This window comes from Manacus vitellinus, unplaced genomic scaffold (genome assembly GCF_001715985.3).
Source record: "Manacus vitellinus isolate BGI_N305 unplaced genomic scaffold, ASM171598v3 scaffold_34_pilon, whole genome shotgun sequence".
NCBI classification, from domain to species: Eukaryota; Metazoa; Chordata; class Aves; order Passeriformes; family Pipridae; genus Manacus; species Manacus vitellinus.
This window is the reverse complement of record NW_021940488.1, coordinates 3,949,160-3,961,435: the sequence shown is the minus strand read 5'-3', so window position 1 is coordinate 3,961,435 and position 12,276 is coordinate 3,949,160.

Here is a 12,276-nt window from a genome sequence, read left to right as displayed (position 1 = left end):
ATGATTCTATAATTCTGTGATTCTATCTTGTGAGTGTATTGGTAACTTCATTCTAAAAATATTGATACTCTCTCCCATATAATATTCTATGTGTATTTGTGTTAGAGGAGATGAAGTTGAGAAAAGGAAAACATTAGATCTTAATTTATGAGTAATTAATATCTAATCATACAGGTTATATTGTATATACATGCATATGATGCATATTACATATAATGTGTATATAAAAAAATACACATATGTAAAATTAAATGTATTTTTTTCCATTTATAAAACTATTTAGAAAAAAGAATTAACGTGAAACAGTTTTTGAACCTGAAAGGAAGGGCTAATTATTGGTTCCATATAATAAGTTCTCCAGTCAGAGGTTATTTACATTAAAGTTCATCAAAAGGGTATCTAGAATTAAAAAAACATTGCATTAGGAGAAATTAAACAGTATAAATCGAGTAAACAAGAATGTTACTTGAATACAAAATTTTGAATCTGTAGTTCATAGGGTATAAATGAGTTAGATGTACAAGCTGAAGCAATCTCCAGTTAGTTTTTGTTTAAAGGTTGATACCTACAGAATAAATGGTTTTTGAGGTTTGTTTTATGATGTGCACATGTAAGGTATTGTGTAATTAGAAAAACAAGTTATTGCAAATGCTGAAACATTATAAACCTTATTCCTTCTTTTATATCAAGATAAAAGACACAACATACCATAAAAGGAAAAAAAGTGCAGAGAGTGTTGTGGTTTTTTAATTTTTCATCTTACTGTGGCAGAATATACAACTTTTGCCTGATATTTATTGTGATTTGCCATTGGCATGACAAAGAGCTGTGGCAGACAGGAGTATTAACTCAAAGAAGTAGCAATTTTGAAACAAGATCAACACATGTAGAAATACAAAGGCCAGCTTTTCAAACAGGTACTTATAAATATAAAATATCTTTGGTGTTTTTTCATTTCTATTTATTTGTCTGTTTAAATGACTTTAAAGAAAATATAAATACTTTTTCTTGTATTCCTGAATCCCAGGGTCTCATGATATAAAATTCATCTGTTAACATTTTTCTCTATCAACAAACAATGTATAACTTTGCCTTTTCTGGGCTGTCACTATCAATTATTTCTTTGACAGCAATGTATGGTGGCCTCAGAGAATACTGTGTACTTTTTGTTCAAGGCACAAATACACGACGTCACACAGCTAATAACAGCCCAGAACAATCTAAATAGGTACGACAGGAGTCAAGCAGATGCAAACGAGGACTAAAGGCATCAATCAATCAACAGAAATAAGAAAACTTGCATTGAATTCTTTTTTAATAGGAGTTTGTAGGCTTCATTCTGCCACCATGTGGTTCTTGGAGTCCTGCACAGATGGGGTAGTCCAAAGCCTACAAAACTTCTTGAAATGTGTGGGTCTATACAAAAATTGGTGTCTATTAAAAAAAAACCCACAAACAATCCAACAATACCAACTAAAAAGCCCAGCAGTTCTGAGTTTTTTTAGGCTGCACAGGGAACTTCTTGAAGATGACTGGGACAAGAAAATTTGTTGGTTGTCATGGAGTCTTTGTTGCATACATCCACTGGCCTGTTCTCACACTGAAGCACTGGTTTACTGGGTCTCAGCTGAACGTCTAAGGAGATTCTGAAGTCAGAAACCAGGCTGTGTTCAGTCAAGATTAGAGAGAAATAAAATACCTTTTCAAAGGTATCGCCCAGAAGTCTGATGATTGGGAACCCAGGAGCTCTATCCAGTCTGATGATAACAAAGGCAAAATGTAGAACAAGTGAGATCATGGTCATGCAGACAAGGACAAGCACTAGTTGTCTCCTGCAAGAGAGGGAAAATAGCACTGTAGAGGGAAAAATCAGAAAGGACATTCAGGACTGCATCTTCATCCAGATGACATACTGAGCAGAGGGAAGAGCTCTTTCACAGGCATGTAGGATAAGAGAAGCCATTGACTAGGATATTCTCCAGTCCTTTCTCAGATGGACAATCCTATCTGCTACCAGTAGGCATCAAGATCGTCTCTTGCCTGTGGAGATGATGTCTCTGCACAGTATATGCTGCTAAACAGGTCTCATCCCTGGAAGTGTTCAAGGCCAGGTTGGATGGGGCTCTGAGCAACCTGGTCTAGTGAAAGGTGTCCCTGTCCATGGCAAGGAGGTTGGAAGGAGATGATCTTAGTGCTCATGTATATGTCAACCAGCTGAAAAAATTAACTATGAAAGACATCAAGGATTCTGTGCTGGCAATATCTTGGTAGGCAGCATAGGTACACTATCAAGATCAAGCTTTGCCTGGTTTCAAATGAGATTAGGGTGTTTTCTGAGTACCTCAAATGATTCCTTCTTTGTACACAAAATGATCTGTTCCTCCTAGATGGGCACTGGAAGGATGGAAAGCAGTATTTTGAGGCTGTAGCTTAGATGAAGAGTGAGGTAGTGATGCCAGAGGCCCTGAACATAGGTCGTAGCTCCACAACTTGAAACTGAATCATCTGGGTTTGTCAACAAAGGTGAGAAACTTGAGAAGCAGTGCATAACTAACTGGATTTATCTCATTTAAAGATAGTATTAGCCTACTAGATGAGGGAGAGTCACTAATAAGTTAATGCTAATATTCATGGGAAAATTTTCATGCATAAGCTGCTAAGACCTGCACAAATATAGTTATTTACAAATGGTGAAGATTTCTTCTGTAATGCAATGTAAAATTTGAAGCACAGCCATCAGAATAAAAGCAAATATTTAATACATTTGCAGTAAGATATCGAACAACTCTTCTGTGTTTCTCAGAAAGACAAGCAGTGAAAATAGCACTCGGGAACTATGTCAGTTTGGCCTCTCAAGAAAAATGTACCAAGCAAATCACCCTAGCTTATAGGTCAGATGTCCTTGAAGTTTTAAGGTCAACAGGGTCTTTGAGCTGCTCATCCTCCATCCAATCCAGCTTGCTGAAGGCTGCCAAGCTGATACAGAATGTGTGGTACCACTGTCCCCCATGTAGCAAGAAGCTCTGGGGTCTCCTGACTTTTACTAGAACTAAGGCCATTTAGCATTTTTTACCCTGTCAATATGTGCTCTCCCAATCCCACATGTGCTGCAGAAGTGTGTTAACAGTGATTACACAGAGTTTGCTACTTCCATTTCCAGCCAATACCAAATGGATGTAGTCAGTCTGAGTTGGGTGGATCTAGTTAGCTGTGGACTCGTATCTAGGCAGTCCTTTGGGGTAGCTCTTGCCCCTTCTCAGTCTGTGTTTACCATGGACTGTGTAGAGCAGCACCATTCAGGTAAGACATAGGACACCCTGCAGTATTACAGGACCTACTGTATGTCTTCAACAACGTACCAAAGCAAAGGTGATCTAATGAATTGTTTCAGTTTCCATCACATTGACATGCCTTTCAAAGGAGAACTCCAATCCAGTGAAACAGTGCACACCAGGAACACAGTAGAATTACACTCCCAGTATAACCAGAAAAAAAAGCAAAAGACTTTGTTGCTGTATTTGGCAAATTTTCACTACTCGGGATTCATTGGCAGACTCGCACTGCAAAAACTGATTGCAGAATGTTTGTTAGTATATCTGCTTGTGTTTTTGCAAGTTAAAATGTGAAATTAGTTTGTAGTATTTTGACAAGCCTTGAATGTTACAAAAGAGTTTGAAGAAGTACAAGCTACTTTGTGCTGAGTAGTAATAACACAGTAATATATTTAGCTGCATTCTATTTTAATCAGTTTTCTTGCATTGGGTTCCTGTGGACAGGTTTTGGTAATAGTAGGGAGAGAGTCTACAGAGGTGGCTTCAGTGAAAGGCTGCCAGCAGCTTCCTTTATGTCCAACGGAGCCAAACCCAGACAGCTCCAAGATGGACCCACTGCTGGCCAAGGCCAAGCCCTTCAGCAATGGTAGTAACACCTCTGTGATAACATATTTAAGAAGGGGAAAAACAAGTCACTGCACAGAAATGATTGCAGCCAGAGGAGAGATGAGTGAAAATATGTGAGAAGAAAAACTCTACAGACAACAAGGCTGTGCAGAAAGAGGGGCAGGAGGTGCTCCAGACACTGGAGCTGAGATTTCCCTGCAGCCCATGGTGCAGCCCATGGAGGGCCATGGTAGAGCAGAGTTCCTGTAGGATCCCATGCTGGAGCAGGTGGATGCCCAAAGGAGACTGTGACCCCATGGGAAGCTCATGTTGGATCAGCATCCTGGCAGGGACCTGTGGATCTGTGGAGACAGGAGCCCATGCTGGAGCAGATTTGCTGGCAGGAGTTGTGACCTGACCATGGGGGATCTGTGCTGGAGCACTTCATGAAGACTGAAGCCCACGGGAATGAATCACATTGGAGAAGGTAGTGGGGGACTGTCTCCCATCAGAGGGACCCCACATTGGAGTAGGGGATGGATTCCTCTCCCCAAGGAGGAAGCAGACGCAGAAACAACCTGTGATGAATGGACCTTGATCCCCATTTTCGTGTCCCTGAGCTGGGATGGGGAGGAGGTAGAGCCCAGGAAGGAAGGACAGATGGGGAGAAAGTGTTTTTAAGATTTGTTTTCCTTCTCATTATCCTGATGAGAAGATTGGTAATAAATTTAGATTTAGATTGGTAAAAAATTCAATTAATTTCCCCAAGTCAAGTCTGGTTTTCCCATGGTGGTAATTGGTGAGTGATCTGCCCTAGTCCTTATTTCAGCTCATGAGCCTTCTATTTTCTCTCCCTTGTCCAGTTGTGGAGGCAAGTGATAGAATGTCTTTGGTGGGCATCTGGTATCCAGTCGGGTCAACCCACAGCATTTGTCTACTCTCTTCACCCTTTTTTAAGCTCCTGTCCACCTTAACAGGAATTCTAAATAAGAAAGGAAAACTTAATAGTTCCTGCTCTTTATAGATGGCGTATCTTACTTTTTCAGTGCAGAAAAAATTGATGTACTTTCCTGAGTTTACCACAAAACTTGCAAAGCTTACTTCTAATTCTACTTATTATAAGAAAATTCATATTTGTAATAAAAATGCTGTTGCCTAAGTTTTAAATTTATGTGTACATGTCTATATAGCTACATATGATACAATGCAGCAAAAAGGCATATAAAGCTCTGGAATAGATGTCACTTGGCTTTCAACAAATTACTTTCCAAGTATTTGTGCACAGTGCATTAAGTGCTGTATTTCAGCACTTAGAAGTAAATCAGTTGTTAATATACAGGATCCATTAGTATTGAAATTGTCAGCAAAAAGTAATAGCTGTGCATATTCAAGGCTATAAAAAAATATGTTTAGCTATGGAAAAATGGAATGATCAGTATTCATTTGAAATAATTACTATTAACTAATATGATGTCTCATCAATAAAATATGTAATTGACCTGGTTAAAAACAGTGTAATTATGAAATTTCATACAACTTTTAGTGACTCTAAAAAATTACATTTCAGTCATATTCTAAGAAATTAAATAATTAACTTACAAAAAAAGGTTGCTATGTTATTAAGTCCTGTCTAATAAATAGGATGTGCAATGTAAACCATCCCATATCAGTGAGAGTTTTTGTATAAAGAACATTTCAACAAGATTCTCTCTACAGTGATTTTCTATGTAAGCCACTCTCCTTTGGTGGTATGCCACAAGACATATAATATAATCCTGTACAAAAATTATGTTTTCCATCTCTTCTCCATGGACAGTAGATTTTTCATTCTTCTGTCTGCTCAGCTGCCTCCTTTTCTATCATACAAACATTTGATGGAGAATGGGGTTCTCCTGGTCCTTCCTGAAGCTAGATGGTATGTAGCTGATAAACTGAGACTGTGGAGGTAGTCAAAAGTCAGCTTTGTATCTCCTGCTTATTTGTCATCTGGGAATTGTAGAACAGCTTTGAATAATGCTGCAAGGACACACATATACATATGCAATATGCAATAAAGGAGATGAATAACGCAAGATTATTCTCTTTGTTTAAGTGTTCATTCTTTCTTTTTCAGAGTTCCAAACCAATGCTGCTTCTAAGAGGAGCTATGTATTCTTCCAAAATAATAGAATTTTGTAGGCAGTTAAATAATAACTCTTTAAAGGCAGCTGAGATTATTTGACATTTTCCATTACAAGCTCTTGTTTTCAGATGATTACAGCTGTATAAAACATAAAGCACTCCAGCTGATGTTTTCCATTTCAGATGTCTAAGATTGATTGTGAAAAAAAATAATTCAGACAATATATTCATTCTTTTCAAAACAAGATTAGGAAAAAATGCATTGCTTTGTTCATATCTATCAATAAATAGATCTTATGCACATGATTGAAAGTGTTGGGTCTTTGTCAATGATATTTGAACTTTGTGAGAGGTAGTGTTATTGAGTGTTCCTAGAGGCTTGCCTCTTTAATTTCTCACAAAAGATGTCTAAATGTACATTCAAACATGTCAAGACTTACATTGATACATGTTAGCAGAAAGAGCTTCAATTTTCGTCATTAGATATTTATCTGAGTTTACTAAACAACTGCATGTTTGCCACCTTCACAAAGGCACTGAACAAGTGATTGAAGGTGCCTAGCAGGAATTTTACAACTTTGTTCTGTCTGCCATTCACACAAAAAATCAGTCCATAATTCTACACTTGCAGTGTAAACAACCTCAGACTCTAAGTACACTAACATTGGGGATTGCTAGTGAGGACTCAGTGCATATCCCAGTCTGTGCTGGTTGGACACCAGCTCACTCATGTCTGTGGGGATTGTCCTTGTTTTGCCATCAAAATGGACTGCAATGAAGTGAGTTCTAATGAATATGGTCTTCTGTAGCTTGGAAGTCCAGCAGAAAACGAAGGATGAGAGAGTGTGAGTGGAGCATGTGTCATTATGAATATGCATAGGGGGTTCAATTCTTTTATTTGCTAATTTTGCTGTCAATGTGCACCGGCAGCCAAGAAAGCCCCCGTGTCCTGGGTTGCATCCAAAGCAGTGGGTAGCAGGTGAAGGAGGGAATCCTGCCCCTCTGCTCTGCTCTGCTGAGACCCCACCTGTAGTGCTGCCTCCAGCTCTGGGGTCCCCAGCACAGGAATGATATGGACCTGGTGGAGTGAGCCCAGAGGAGGCACCAAGTTGATTAGAGGGATGGAGCACCTCTGCTATGAGGGAAGGTTGAGAGAATTGGGATTGTTTAGCCTGGAAAAGAGAAGGCTTCTGTGTGACCTAACTGTGGCATCCAGTACCTGAAGAAAATGGAGAGAGACTCTTTACAAGGGCCTGGAGTGACAGAACAAGGGAGAATGATTTTAAACTCAGAATAGGTGTAGATGAGATATTTGGAAGAAATTCTTCCCTATGAGGGTGGTGAGGCCCTGGCACAGATTGCCCAGAGGAGCTGTGGCTGCCCCATCCCTTGAAGTGTTCAAGGTCAGGTTGAATGGAACTCTGAGCAACCTGACCTAGTGAAACACGTCCTTGTCAACAGCAGGGGAGTTGGAACGAGATGAGCTTCAAGGTCCCTTCCAACCTAGGCCATTCTGTGATTCAATGATTGATTGAGAATTTTTTTTTATATTATTCTTCATTATCACCTAAAGTTGTATTAAGGAAGACATATATTGGATCATGCTTCTTTAAGGAGTATATCCTAATGCATATACTTAAAATAAACTCATACCCCTTAAAATAAAACCTTTCAGTGTCCTAATGTTTGGTTTTTTTCTATAATGTTTCAAATATTCATATGAACTCAATCATGAATCTTCTGTTGAAGTGTATGTTTTCTACAGTTATTTTAAAATAGATGCCTGTAATAGTTTAGCAATATAGGACAGAGTATGGTTTTCCATTTTTTTCTTAGAGTGTAGTGTAAAGATCATTTATCTGAGGTAACAAAACATTTTGTAAGTACTCCTTGAGGGAAAGTATTGTACTTAAATGACAATTTTATTTTCAAAAGACAATAATATTAATAATGCTCGATAAATCATTAAAACCTTTGTCTCTGAACCAAAAACTATTCTCCTAAAGCCATTAAATACTAATATTATGGTACCTAGTTTTTAGATTGAATTTCTGCAATAATCAGTATTTTCTGCCTTGCTTGTCACATTTTTTTTCTTTACTGGTGTTTTAACTTCCAAAGTACAAAATTGTCATATTCTTGAACTAAGTCTCTAGACAGCAGAATGCCAGTTATCAGTGCAAAAATCTTTTTACTGTTCTGAGAAGATACATAATATTTTTGTGCAATCTCATTTAAAAGAGAACATAGTTCTGTAGCAAACAGTGCTAAAGATTGACTGAAATAAAATTGTGATAAAAATTGTTAATGTCCTGTGGAGGGTTGATCCTGGCTGAATGCCAGGTGCCCACCAAAGCTGTTCTATCCCTCCCCTCCTCAGCCGGGCAGGGGAGAAAATATATAACAAAGGCTCATGGATCAAGACTGGGGAAAGAAGAGATCACTCACCAATTACCATCATTGGCAAAACAGATTGGACTGAGAAATTAGTTGAATTTTATAACCAATCAGATTAGGATAATGTGAGATAAAACTAAATCTTAAAAGTACATTCCCCCCACTCCTCTCTTCTTCCCAGACTCAGCTTCCCTCCCCATTTTCTCTACATCCTCCCGCCAGCAGTGTGGGGGGAAGGGGAATGGGGGTTGCTGTTGGGTTCATTACAGGTTGTTTCTGCTGCTCCTTCCTCCTGTGGGTGAATCCTCACACTCTTCCCCTGTTTCAGCGTGGAGTCCCTCCCGTGGTGGACAGTGTATCATGAGCTTCTCCAAAGTGAATCCTTCCCACAGATTGAAGTACTTCATGACCTGTTCCAGTGTGTGGGTTCCTTTCATGGGAGACAGTCCTTCAGGAACAGGTTGCTCCAGTGTGGGTCCACCAGGGGTCACAAGTCCTCTGCCAGCAAACCTGCTCCAGTGTGGGCTGTGCTCTCCACGGTCCCACAGGTTCCTAACAGGAGCCTACTCCAGTGTGAGCTTCCCATGGGATCACAAACTCCTTCAGACATCCATCTGCTCTGGTTTGGGCTCCTCCATGGGCTGCAGGTGGATCTCTGTTCCACCATGGGCCCCCCTGTGCTGCAGGGGCAGAGCTGCCTCACCATAGGCTGCACCACAGGCTGCAGGGGAATCTCTGCCCTGGTACCTGGAGCGCATTCTCTCTCCTTCTGCACTGACTTTGGTGTCTGCAGGGCTGTTTCTCTAGCACATTCTCTCTCCCCTCTTTGGCTGCAGTTGTCCAAATTCTTTTTCCTCCACTTCTTAAACTACCACCATCTCTGATGGGCTCAGCCTTGGCCACTGGTGGGTCCATCCTGGAGCTGGCTGGAATTGACTCTGTCGGACATGGGGGAAACTTCTGACATCTCACAGAAGCCATTCCTATAATCCCCCGCTACCAAAACCTGGCAACACACACCTAATACATGACCATAACTCAAGTTCAGTGTACTAAATAGGCCACTAGTTGTAGTCATTAAAAACTCCTCCACTTATAATATCTGAATATTTAAACTAACAGACATGATTTATAGTCAGTACAGGATTTTTATTGATATGTGTAGAAAATGCAGTCATTATTCTGAGAATCTAAACAAACACGAGCATCTATCTGGCATTTAGACACCATAGAATTAAAAAACGTGTTTGGATTTGGTGAGATAGAGTGTACTAGACTAAACTTATGGAATTCTGCCATATGTAACACACTGCACCTGAAAATTTCTAATATAATCAGGTCTTTTTCCCTTCAGTTTTCTTTTGTTTTGCTTCCAATATGCAAATATAAACTTTTTTTGTTCTTACAGAGCTATTCAGAGAAAAAAAGGACTATTTGTAACAGGATCATTTTCAATATTTGTAGTTTCTTATGGAAGCTTCCATTTTGACACACTCCCTTTTTCTTTCAGTTTCTATTTTTAGTGTAAATGGTCTCAATACATTAGAACTTAGCATTCTCTGAATTTCAGCACACGTTACATTAAATTTTTTGGTAACAAAAAAAGTATCTATATCTATATAATTAAATTCCCAAATTATTTCCATGGGTTTTAGACCACTCTCTGCATTCAGAGGCAAAAAAATTGAAAGGAACCAGTAATAACCATATGCAAAATATTACCCTAAATAAAGAGTAACTGGACAGTAGTTTTCAGACATGGTTGGATAATTACACGCAGTATCAACAAAACACATATGTGAAATATAATTACTTTAAAAAATAAAAAGAAAAATGGAGAAGAAACTCTACTATGCGGTTGCTTTTAGGTGTTTTTTTCACTGGAAGACAAGGAAGAGATTTTGGTCATAATTGCTAGCTTCTCTTAATACTGTATTATTGTAAATCAAAACTGTTAATTCAAGCAAAATCATTTATTCAATTATCCATTTTCTACATGAACAGAATGACCTTCTGTTCTGCATAGAAGCTTTAGCTCCTTTATAACCATTATAAAGTCTATTCAGCACATCTCATTAATAGTGAATATTTATTGAATAATGACCTTTCATTTTTTATCCATTAAATATAATCAGCTGCACTCACGATGAAGCCAATGTTGACAGTACAACTATTTAATGGCCAAGAAGGAAAATAAATATCTATTGAAAAACATAAACTAAACTCACTGATACCACAGTTTAAGGAAAAAAGAAAGAAAAAAGTATGAGATGCTACATATGAGAATATGAGTTTCAACAATCCAGTTTAAAAGTGAAGAAAATAAGGAAGCTCTTTGTGATGGTTTGCTCTCCCCTCCTCTAAACTGACCTTTATTCCCTATAACCCAACTCAAGAGAGAAACACCAGTGTCAGTCCTAATGGATCAACTTGTCGTGATGGCTGCATCCAACTCCAGTTGGATTCTGGGGAGATAGATAACAACACAGTAAGCAAGGGCTGATTTAAGCAATGTATCCACCACAATGTTGTTCAAGGTCTGACTCAAGTAAAGTTCAGAATACACCTACATCTGTAGTCATTATGCAGGTATGACCAGGAGTCAGTCACCTTACTCCCTAAATCATAGACAGCCCAGGGCATGCTAAGCTCTCCTGCAGGGTAGCAGGCTGCATGCCAGGCTCTACCCTTGAGTAGGGATGCCTCTCAAGGTTACTCTTCCTAGACACACACCTCCCAGACAATTCAGTTGTGTCCGAGATTAGTCCATGTGTAGAATGAACTGTCTGTCCACACAGAAACAATTCTTGGTGCCAGGCCTGGTCCCGTCAGCCAGGCTACACATAAACCTTGCTGTTGGGTGTCTCACCAACTGGATGGTCCCAGGATGACCCTACAGGGCCCATGCAGGAAAGGGTGGAGGTTAAAGCTGGTCATGGGTCATCAAATCTCCAGAAGAGCAGAAGCTAATCAAAGCTATCTAAAGCAACAAATCAGAGCACTGGTATGGAAAGGCCCTCACAGCAATGTATTCTATTCATACACAGTCCCCGGAAATTAAATTTCCTTGCTCATCTAAATGGCTAAATTGTAAGTCACTGTAAATACCATGCACCTATACTCTTAATAGTAGTTACCTAAGAATTCCCCCAAATTAATGATAAATAATAATAGGATAAGATACTCTGATGATACAATTGGACCATGCTCCTTTGATTTCAGTGTAATAATCACAATTTATAACAACCAAAGATCTGTCTGTGAGTATTACACATGGACATATTGGGATAAGTATAACACAAACTGTTCTTTTTTTTTTTTTTTCCCTTTGGTCTACACAGCAAAGCACCCATTAAAAGTGAATCACTTCACTGAACAACACCATATGATTAGTAAACAAATGCCTGAGGCCAGAAAATATTTTTCCACTTCCATCAGCTTCCAAGTCTCTTTGTCTTTGATTGACGCTGAGGAAAAACTGACCTGAATGCTGAGCAAATTGAAAGTGCCATAGTGTCACTGTGTCTAAATTCTCTTGACCTTTTCACTGTATCTGTACAACAACGTAGGAGAGAGCATCAAACTCACAGAAATAATAATACTAAAAAAATAATAATTGGTGAACTGCTTAGGTTTTGGGAGTGGTTTTCTCCTATCCGCTCCTATCCTATCCTATCCTATCCTATCCTATCCTATCCTATCCTATCCTATCCTATCCTATCCTAATCTCTTCAGAAAATTTGTGTTGAAAATAAAAGGTATTTTACTTTCTTTCAGTAAGATTGTCTGGTGTCAGCTTTCATAATTCATATTCAAAATTTCTTCTTATGATTTTTCTCTTTTTCCAGAGACTTAGAATCATAGAATTATTAAGGTTAAA